The sequence below is a fragment of the Leopardus geoffroyi genome, chromosome C1, assembly GCF_018350155.1.
Source record: "Leopardus geoffroyi isolate Oge1 chromosome C1, O.geoffroyi_Oge1_pat1.0, whole genome shotgun sequence".
NCBI lineage: Eukaryota > Metazoa > Chordata > Mammalia > Carnivora > Felidae > Leopardus > Leopardus geoffroyi.
The window spans coordinates 181,781,251-181,793,582 of NC_059328.1; positions in this window are offsets into that span (position 1 = coordinate 181,781,251).

Here is a 12,332-nt window from a genome sequence, read left to right on the forward strand (position 1 = left end):
TGGTGAGTGATACTGTGGCTTGTTCCCAACTCTTAACATAATTCTAGGAAAAAAAAACATGAATCACGTGGAGACATCTCTACCTACCTTGGCGCTGAATCTTCTTTAAGCCGACTTAGTTTATATTAAGGAGCTAATTCAGTATATTGTCTATGTTACGTCATCATTGAGAAGTTGAAGGTGTCTTTCCACAACATCTCTTTTCTTAGCCATTGCACAACACTCAACCTGAATGGTTGGTATTTTGTAAAAGTTAACAGATTGACTACCCTCGAACCTTCTTAGAAAGTATCTTATCAAGTACTAGTGACTACACACACAGTAATTAAACTTCAATGAATTGGTATGCAGGTGACTGTTCCACAATTTAAAGTTTAATTCCATTTGGCAACCCAAATTTTTGGGTGAACTCACAATAAGATCTCCGGATGATCTCCAAATGTACATGACATCATAAAGCAGACAACTTCCACCAGGAATTTGGATCAAGTAGATGGCTTCTTGATGTCAACATTCTCTATTCAAAACTCATTTGACACAATTTAGATGACCAGAAATACAGATGATCATGTGTTGCTTTTTTTTTTAAGCTTATTTATCTCTTTTGAGGGAGAGAGACCACACAAGCAGGAGAGGGGCAGAGAGAAGGAGAGACAGAATTCCAAGCAGGATCTGTGCCATTAGCACAGAGCCCAACGTGGGGCTGAAACTCACGAAATGTGAGATAATGACCTCAGCTGAGATGGAGAGTTGGATTCTTAATTGACCACCAAGCACCCCCAGATAATCATGTTTTAATCTGCATGATCTTTTTTTCGTAGCTATTTTCTTTTCTCCTTGTTGGTTTAAGGTTCTTGATAGTTATAATTACTTGAAGCTCCTTTCATTACTGCTTCTTAAATGTCCCTACTATTATTACTATTTTTATTACCCTTCATCCAATAGCTGGCTATGATTTACTCATGGTTTGGTTACAAGATACAGTCAAATCAAAGTCAACTTATTCCCAATTTTCTTTTGGTGCCATCCAGCAACCTTCTAAAGAATCAATTGGTTTCACGTGTATCTGTTTTCAACCACTAGATGGCAAACACAACACTAAATCAGACAGCCAAGAGTCAAACTCCCTGTTACATAATGCCTAGCACTGGCAGTTTGAATCTCTATTAAAAATGAACCTGAGGCCTTTTATAGGAACCTAACTTTTTAACCAAACTTTCCCAAAAACAGAACTTGGTAAAGAACTAAGAAATGAATTGTGTAGATACAGATGTTTCTGTAACTTTCCTTTTTTAGACATTATTGAAACTCTGCTCTTAACATCACACTCTGCTGCCCAGAAAGATTATGAATAAACCTAGCTTATTTTTTGATATAAGCTTTGCTGGTGACCTTTATGAGAATTTGGATAAATTATTCCTTTGATTTTTTTTAGTGTATTTAGCTGGTGAGTGCCTATTATAAGCAGTTTTAAAATAGAATAGTTTTATTTTCTAACTCTTCGAGGATAAAAAGGTAAATTTGCTAAAGCTGGCTGTCCTTTGATCTAAACTGCATCCATTATCATGCTCTCTAGAAATGTGCCACACACACACACACACACACACACACACAGACACACACACACACACACGCACACACACAATACTTTCCAGATTGGGAAATCTTTCATCTACATAGTTAACCCAATTGTTAACAAAATAGCAACCATAGGGAGAAGAGACATTAGAATTCAAAGCAGTGAAAACTCTCTTCTGAGAACCCCGAACTTGAGGAAACTGAATCCATGAAGGCATGAAAATGCCAAAAGATGGTAAAGATGAAAAAAAAAAAAAAGCAACGTTCAAGAAAGATCTGTATATCTGACTCCTTTGTTAGTCAAGTCCTCCTTTGCTGCTCTGAGGCAACACAGTTTACCTAATTTACCACCCAAAGCCATTTATAAATAAATCAAACAGAAGCTACAAAAAAAAAGCTAAATCATCCACCATTCCTTTAGAGGCCTACTCTGCCTAAAAACAAACATCATTTAATTCCAGTTTAGTGTAGCAGAAAGTGGAAACAACACAGAATCATCGTGAGCCTGGCTCTGCCTCCTGACACAGAGATCTGGTGCCAAGTTGTTGAGTGATTTCAGTATCAGGGTTGAATAATCATTTTCATCATTCATTTTAAATGAACAGTGACATGCCATTAATTAGTATTAATCAGGAAATTACCACATAAGCACAGAGAGAATGGTGGTCCACACATGGCTCATTAGGCTTCTATAGCTGAAGACATGAGCCGGAATTTTAGACTCACTATTTACAGAATTTTATAGAAATAACTAATTTCAAATATTTCTAGCATAATATGAAAGGTTAAAAATGCACTCTAAGTAAATCTCCCTAAAGTAATGAAATGTTACTTTTGGTCAAAAACCTTGACTATTTGCTTTTCTAAAGGAGAAGGAAATAGACTTTTCACAGCAAAAGAAGTACTACAGATCAAAGAATAAATGTCACATATGAAAAAGAAATCCTACCAATAAATGAATATTTCTACATGCTATTTTATAAACTATATTTCTCATATCTATAGGAGAAGGCAGAGTAGGATAATATATAATAGTTATTTCAAAGCTGCAATTTAACCACTAATTTGATCCTTTTAACTGATTTTTATAAGAAATATTACCAACCAAGGATAAGAAAAGCATGTCTACTTCTGTATTTTCGGTGCATCCGAGGCCTCTGGCAGACATTTTCTCAGAAATAAATGAAGTAAGTTTGTCATTTCAAGGAAAACATCTGATACTTGTTGCAAAAATTTAAGCATGGTGCAGGGACACATGCATGGGTAAAATATCTGTTCAAAGAGAAGAAGAGCCAATTGATTTTGATGTCTCAGGGCACACAAAGCTCTTTGATACGGTTTCCGGTTGCATATTACAACCAACCTTTAAGAGACTCGCAGTTCCAGGGTGTCTCAGTGACTCAGTCAGTTAAGCTTCAGACCCTTCATTTTGGTTCTGGACCCTTCATTGATATCACAATTCCAGATGGAGCCCCGCATCGGGGTCTGCATTGACAGCATGGAGCCTACTTGGGATTCTCTCCTCCTCTCTCTCTGCCCCTCCCCTGCTTGTGCTTGCTCGCACACACACACACTCTCTCTCTCTAAGTAAATAAATAAACTTAAGAAAAAGAGAGACCAGCAGTCCAAGTGGTGGTTGCAGGGCTAAGAAAAAGTGTTGAAAATAATCCCACCTTTGTCAACTCTGAGTACTGACTTTGTTCATATATTTCAACTAAAACAACATACTGCAACAGATTAGTGAGACTCCAGATGTTTTCTATTTCACCAGCCAATACATAATTTTGCAAACCTGTAAAACAATGTTACTTTCTCGTGGTAGGCCAAATTCTTGACTGGCTCGCAAGATCTTTGTGCCATGGTGTACATGCCCAATATAATCCCCTTCCCTCGGGTGTGGGAAGGACCTATGAGTATAATGGCACTGTTACTCTTGATTACGTTGCATTATACGATCAAGGTGATGGGCTAGTGATGTCCCTGATTGTTACCTTATGTAGCACTCATGGTAGACTGAGGGGTGCCTGGGTGGCTCAGTCAGTTAAACTTAACTCTCAGTGTCAGTTCAGGTCATAATCTCACGGTTCACGAATTCAAGCCCAGCAGCAGGCTCTGCATTAATAGTGCCCTAATAAGAATCTCTCTCTTTCCCTCTCTTTGCCCTTCCCCACCCCTCTCTCTGTCTTATAAATAAATAAATAAATAAATAAATAAATAAATAAATAAATAAATAAATAGATTTTTTAAAAAGACTCGTGGTAGACTGAAGACAGTCTCTGCTGGCTTTGTAAAAGTAAACTGTATTATGAGAAAATGTACATACAATGTGATTCCATTTCCATACACTCAAAAATAGGTGAAATCAATCTAAAGTGTTAGAAATTACAGAAATGCTTATCCTTACAGGAGATGGAAAACAGTGACTGGGAGGGGGCATGAGGAAACCACCTGGGATGCTGGTAATGTTCTATTTCTTCTTCTAGAAGAATCCACCAGAATCACTTTTCCTCACATTTCACTGGCACGCATTTCCCCAAACGCCTGAGAGCCGGCCACCCAGGCCTGCAAGGAACATGGAGGAGGGAAAGACCAGCTCCACATTCTCTGGGTGAAGCTGGAGGCTATTTCTTCAGCCAATTCAGGGCAATGTACTCCTGTGGAGCTCCCCCTTGGTGGGAGGCTGGGAGGCACTGTCGGAGAGTAGAGGGGCACACAGAATGACCATTACTAGCAACTGAACGCTCAAGGCCTACAGCTGGATAGTAATATAAACAGCTATCCACAATAAAAGGCAGCAAGTGATAACTGCACGGTTTGCAGTATTTTATTTACTCAATGCCCACCCTGAACCGAGAACTATGCTTATTATGTATTGTTTCAGGTAAGCTTCACAAGGACCCCCATGAAGACATTTGCCCCCTTTTGCAGGTGAGAAAAATGACACAGAGAGGTTAAGGGACTTGCCTGGGGTCACACAGCTAGGAATGCTGGTTACATTAGGTTGTTTAATTTGTAAAACGTTAAGAAGCTGTACTAATTGTGATTAGTGTCTTTGACCTATGTATGTCTTAAGTCAATAAATCAGTCCAGTGTACTCACTTCATGGAAGAAGCATGCTTTACCATCCTCTTCGATAGTCAACAATACTACAAAGGACAAGGTATGCTAGATTTCTACTGCTATGTAACAAATTACCACCAATTTAGCAGCTTAAAATAACATACGTCTTCATCTCACAGTTTCTGTGGATCTCTGCTCAGGGTCTGCCAAGGCTGTCATCAAGGTGTCAGCTAAGATAGGTTCTTTTCCGGAGCTCAGAATCCTCTTCCCAACCCAAGAGGTTGTTGATAGTATTTATTTCCCTGTGGCTGGATGACTAATATTCTCAGCTCCTAGAGGCCATCCTCAGCGTCCTGTCATGTGGCTCTCTCCATTGGCAGTTCACATTACAGGTGCTTGCTTCCTCAAGGCCAGCAGGAGAACCTCTTCTTCTAAGATTCCATCTTATATAATGTGACCAAACCAAGGGAATGACATCCCATCAGATTTGTCATATTCTATTGGTTAGGAACAAATTAAAGTTTCTGCCTGTACTCAAGGAAAAGGGAATATAATAAGAATGAGGAAGGAATGCTTGGAAGTCACTCTAGAGTCTGTCTGCTACAAAGTGTTCAATGACTGCTATTTAAAAAAAAAATTATTCCTTATGTAGCATTTCTCTAAGCCCAAAAAATTTTACCTTGAAGATTTCCAAAATTAACTTGTCTCTTGAAAAGCTTTAGGAAGTCCTTTAGAAAATTTCATTATAGCTAAGCATGTATCAAATGATGACTAGTTTTTAGATAATAAGTATTAAAATCAGCATGCCCCTGCTGTGTTAATCAGAGACTTCTGGGTTGTTAAATTAGCATAAATTATAAGAATAAGTATTTTACCCAGACTTTTTGATTCTCAACTTTGGAGATTCTATAAATTTTTCTTTAACAGGGATTTATTTTAGAAGATAGAGTATGAGTGAATGCTTCTGCTGTGATGTCACAGGTAATAAAATAAACCAGTAAAACCATTAACTAAAGGGGTCCTAAAGGTTTCTATTCAGTGTTTGGAAAGTAATCCAAAAATAAATTATTTTTTATTGTTTGATTCAGTTTATTGAATTATTGAAAACAGTCTGATTTCAAACATTGAATATATTTAAAAGAATCACATCCAGACTTGAATTAATTTCCAAGAAGCACTTGCCTTCTGAAACATAAAGCAATCAATTGTTCTGCACAATGATATATCCTGGGAATATATGAACCTTAGGAATTAAAAAAGAAGGCAAAAATATGTGGCAATGACAAATAATCAATGGAGGAGAAAATCAAGTTATTCAACAGAAATAAAGATATGAAAAGTTTATTGTTTTGCTATTACTCCTATCTCTGTTTTTATATCTCACTTTCTCCCTCATTTTCTCATTAGTATTTCAATATACAGTTTACATTTATTGCCATATCTTCAGAGCCTGGAACAGTCAGTATCTGTACATCCGAAGCACTCAAAAATCATTTGTTGAATAGAAGAACGTATGAATGAGTAGATGTATCCTATTTCTGGTAGCTTTAACTTAAAAAATTTTTTTTAATGTTTATTTATTTTTGAGAGAGAGAGAGAGCGTGAGCAAGGGACAGGTAGAGAGAGAGAAAGACACAGAATCCAAAGCAGGCTCCAGGCTCTGAGCTGTCAGCACAGATCCTGAGGCAGGGCTTGAACTCACGGACCACGAGATCATGACCTGAGCCTAAATTGGATGCTTAACCAACTGAGCCACCAAGGTGCCCCCTGGTTTGAACTTTCTATTGCCCAATACTTTCCAAGTTTTTATTCTTTGTACTTTTTCATGGGCTATCTCATCTTTAAGATCTGAAGAATAACTAGGGAAAATGAAAAGAACCTTCTATTGATTTAATGAAGAACGCAAAGAATTAAGATGTAGATTGTAGATAGAAAGATCCACTGGCTCAGATTTCATGAGAAGTAAGCCCCGAATAAAGAATAAAGCCCCAAAAGCATCAGGGAGAGATAAATTCAATACTATTTTAGGTGGAAAAGAGATTTGAAAGAGCCTCTGTTTTCACATTACTCTGGGCTGCCGGTTCAGTTGCTCCGGCTAATGCTGCATGGCAGGTGTGCAAGCCCCACTTTCAAGTCTGATATTTCACAAGACCAACTGGCATTTAAGCTCCTCGAGCTCTCCTCAGGAGCCATTCAATGAATATACCAAAGAGCTTTTGAGTCGCTATGATTCTTCAAAGGTCAAGTCGTAAACATTTAATAGATATGTGATGATTAAAAGGACTATTTACCATACATGGTTTAGCCTAAAAATTTTTTTTTGTCTAATTTTGATTACAAATTCTTAAGAACAAAACAGGACAATGTTGCAACAATTTACCCAGACGGTATTATTTTAGAGTTTTGTGCTAACAGCAGGCTCTTATTTGAAATATCTGTATTCATGTAAGACACAGTAATTGCTTCAGTGAAATGTTTGTGTCTAAGTTCATATTTTCACCATTATATTTGAGCATATGTTGGAAATGCTAAGTATGACAGGCTTTTTAAAGATTTATTTTTATAATGGTTTAGCTTTTTTACCAACACCTTCATTATTAAATATTTTCTGAGGTATTTGATTTTATTTCAACCACCTGATCTAATAAGTATAAGGAGTTACTGAGTTCAGAGGATCTCAGAAGGAAAAAGCTCCTCTGCTTACTAGAGAGGATAAATACTAGTTAAAAGTGGATGTAAATGGTAAAGTAATCAGATGAAATGACAGTATGGGAGTCCTCAAACAAAAATTTCACTCATATTTGGGGAGGTTAGCCCCAACAATTTGGGGAGGTTAGCCCCAGAGAAATAATACTAATGGTCACTGTCACACAGAACCTTCTAACTCCATCTGAGCTGATACAGTCCGCTCTTTAGAAAGTATCATCTTAGATGTCCTAGAATAAACTCAAATGAAACTCAAGACTGCTGAATCACATGTAAACTTTAGGAAACAGCTTCTGCTGTTGACTTTTGTTTTCAGTCATAAGCAATTTTGAGGAAAAAAAAAAAAAAAAAACCTCTGACAGGAGGACTGTTTCTTGGTTAGATCATCAGCATTCATTCATTCGACATTCATTCACCACATACTGCATACCAGGAACTGAGAGAGAAATTTGAAGAAAGTATTCCTGAATTCCCAGAGAGCTATAGATAAAATAATCAGGATTAGAAGGCAAAATATACATATGATACACTAAAATGACATAAAATACAAATTAAAGAGAAGATATCAAAAATAGAGAGTAAGGAAAAGCAAGACTACAAGAGGGGGGAAAAAAAGAGAAAATGTATCTGGATAGGAAAGCATTAGAAACAGAAGTTCTTACAAAATTAAGAAAAACTGCAGAAAGGAGAAATTAAATCCCTGAATAATATAATCATTTGCATGTATAGAAATATTAAATTATCCAACTAAGCATGTCAACTTTTAACCAAAGGTCTAGCATGGCAAAGTTTAATATATTATAATCTAGGAATATGAGCCTTCTTGCACATTTAAGATAACCTCACATTTTGACAAAATGTATTCAGTCCAATAGCTGGCCACCGAAGTTAAATAACTAATTTTACTACTTTCATCAATTTTTTTTTACAATTAATGGATTAGCCACATTAAACTAGCCATATTAAAAACTGTATCATGTTAGTATAACACAGACTTATCTTACAGTGAATATATTAGTACAGAATCAGAATAATTATAAGTCAAACAATTTGTCCCTCTTTGGATAAAAAATAAGTAAATTTAGTGGTAGAATTAAATGCATATATGTATATATATATAACATATATAACATGTATATACATATATGTATATATAACATATATAACATATATACATATGTATGTGCATATATATACATATATACATATATACATATATATGTATATATATGCACACACACACACACATATATATATATCACATTTTTATTAGTGTCTTTGACTAGTTTAAATTTAAGAACAAAAAATGTAAATTAGTTGTTTCTATAAAAAACTTCAGTCTCTCAGAGGCCTGCACCAATATCTATTTTCATGCTCATAAATTCCTCAGGTCTACTAAAGTTCCAATGATCTAGAATGATCTCAGCTGAGACAGGCTGGACTCCAGGCTTTTTGGTGAGTTGAAGTCTGCTCTACATGTTTCACACCCTGAGGCCCAGGCTTATGATATAGCAACTACCTGGAGGATGCAATTTTCATGGCAATTATAAGAAAGAAAAGAGTGACTGGAAAGAATTGATGCCTCTTACTGTTTCAACTAAAATCCAGCACACAATAGCTGCTACCCACACTCTATTAGCCAAGCAAGATTGAGAAACTCCATTCCAACCTATCACAAGATGAATTATGTATAACTTTTGGTAACTTACATTGTTTCTGCTCCTTTATTGGACTTGTAGGAAAATACACTTGAGACGTTTGCACTTGGACCAAACTCAGGATCAGAAACACTCATGATGAAGACTATTAGGCGAATTTCAAGAAAACAAGCACTTTGGGACACAGAAAGACTCTGGCACTGGTATCATTTAGGAATACTGAGCATAATCACTGATTTCTACTCCAAATATCTTTACTGGTGCTGAATTTAGCTCAACCATCATAAGCCAGTTTCTGTATATCAGGAGAATGAATGAGATGAATTACATCAATTGCTGATGGGGCTTGGTTTTGCAAAAAAGGGTATGGGTAAGACATATGAAATGTTTTGGATTATATTATGACATAAATTTTACTTCTTTTAATTTTTTTTACTGTTCACTCTAAAGTGTGAAATATACATTTTTAATCTGAGACCACCTTCAAATGACACTATATAGCTTCACCTGTAATACAAGTACTTTATAACAGAGCATTTCCAATTTTTCCCTCTTGTCCCTTATGACATTGTTATCATTCATTTCACTTATCCATATGCTATAATCTCCCAATGCATTATTAAAATTAAATAGTTATTAAACAGGTATCTTTTAGGTCAATTAGGAATAAGAAGAGTACAGGATTTTATTTTGCCTTCATTTTCAAAATTCTTCCTTTCTTTGTGTAGATTTGAGTTTCTAACATACCATTTTCCTTACCTCCAAATAATTTATTTTAATGTTCTTGTAGGGCAGGTCTGCTGGTGAGGAACTCCTTCAGTTTTGGTTCTTCTAAGAAAACGTTTATTTCTCTTTCATTTTTGAAGGACAAGAAAGATACAGAATCCTAAATTGATGGATTTTTTTTCTTTCAACATTTTATTTCACTCCACTCTCTTCTTACTTGCATGGCTTCTGATCTAAGTCTATTGTAATTCTTTTCTTTGTAGGGTGTTCTTTTTCCTCTGGCTGCTTTCAGAGTTTTCTCTTCGTCTTTGATTTTCTGCAATTTGAATATGATCTGCCTAAGAGTAGTTTTGTTTTGTTTTTTTTGTTTTTTTGTTTTTTGTTTTTTGTGTTTTTTTTGCCCTTTATCTTGCTTGGCTAATTAGATCTCTAATAGATGTATGCAGTATCTTTCTACCAATAAAAAACTTGAAAACCTACAGAAATTAACATCTTGAAATGACATTGTGACTTCCAAAATTTGTTGAACTTAATCCAACATCTTTCTGCTCTGCATCTTTTGACCAAATAGTAAGTAATTTTTTTTTTATTGAATCTCTGCAATTGTGTTTCTGAGTGTGTACTCCAGGACCAGTGGCATAACCAAATGGGACATCTGGTACCTAGACACATGAATCAGAATCTCTGGGAGAATCTATGTGGTTTTTTAAAAATGTTTAATTATTTTTGAAAGAGAGAGAGAAAGAGCATAAGTTGGGGAGGGGCATAGAGAGAGGGAGACACAGAATCCAAAGCAGGCTCCAGGCTCTAAGCTGTTGGCATAGAGCCTGACGTGTGGGGCTTGAACTCAGGGACCATGCAATCATGACCTGATCCAAAGTCGGACACTTAACCAACTGAGCCACCCAGGTGCCCCAGGAATCTTTGTTTTAAAAACACTGTGGTGGGTGGGAGGGAGGAGAGGGTGGGTGATGGTTATTGAGGAGGGCACCTTTTGGGATGAGCACTGGGTGTTGTATGGAAACCAATTTGACAATAAATGTCATATATTGAAAAAAAAAAACCACTGTGGGTAATGACTTTGAATACTACAATCACTTTATACCATTGATTCCTAAAGTATGCTCCTGAACCGGCTTTTTCTAATAAGTCATGTGATTTTTATACATACTAAAGTTTCAGAACCATTGCTCTGCACTATGGAAATAATAATAATAATAAATATTTCCTTTGCTTTTACAAAGGTGACCGCAATTTCCCAAAGAATCTTGAAGTTATGATGGATCTTGCTGACTATTTTTCTACAAACCATTTCAAATTATCAGAGTGGTAATTAAATAAATTTGAGATGAATAATGAATAATGCATTTCATTTGTTGCTGAATTACTGTCTTGCTCCCACCAAAATGACTCTCTGTATAAAGTGATATCTCTTTTCTTCACATTCTCTATATTTTTTAAAAACTTCATTTTTAAGTAATCTCTATACCCACTGTGGGGCTCAAAGTCATGACCCTAAGATCAAGAGTTGCATGCTCTTCTGACTGAGCCAGCCAGGTGTCCCTATGCTGTATATTTTAATATATTATTTACCTTCAATTTAAAGAAATGTTAACTATTTGACAACACAGGCAAATAAGGGTTTCTCAAATATATTCTGTGTAAATTTTATTCGGTGGAGGAAAGTCCAGATTGAAATAAGTGAATATTCATTTTTTTCAGTCTCTTAATTATTCTGAAATATGAATTTCAGTATCTTCCAGTTTTTTAAATATTCAAGAAAATATTATGCATTGCAAAAAAATTATTTCCCCATATCTCACCTTGCTTTTATCTCAGTGTATTTATATCTATATAATATCAATATCCACAAATCTTTAAAAGGGCAAAGTACTTCTTTAGGTATTATAAATATTGAAGCTATTAACCATTTAATAAGTAGTCTCCACACAAATAAAGTAACTAATGACATAATAAATGAGTTTAAATGAACTATAAAAATGTATGTAACATGATGGTTTTTACTAACTTTATTAAATCAGAAGGTTTTTTAATTAGTGAATGAGGAAATCATTTAATTGAGGTAGTATAGCACTATTCAAACAAAAAACCACAGAAGTTATGATTGATTTCTTTTTGGTAGTGTTCTCATTAAAAATTGATATGTGAGTTTGATGTATTATTCTCTGAACTATTAAATAGTTTGTGTGAAACAGTCTTCCCTAACCTAGGTTCAAAGATAAAGAGACCATTATAAAATTGTAACTATCTTATTGGGTAACTTTTTGAAAAAACACTATATTTTATTACCTTATTGATTCATCTAGTAATAATGTACATTTTTGAAAGAAAAAACTGAATACACTGTGAGCTTACATCTTTACTATTTCAATGTATTTTACAGATCAAGGGCCATTTACTAAGCATATCACAAACAAACTCAAAACTAAAGTTGCCCATTAAATAAGTTTGATATACAAGAACTAAATTTTAAAATTTAAACTGTAAGCTGACAGAGAGTTAACATTCAAGGGTGTCTATCTACCTTTTGGGAGAGTAAAAAAATCTCTAAAATAAACTTAAATTATAACGTTTTAACAGCAC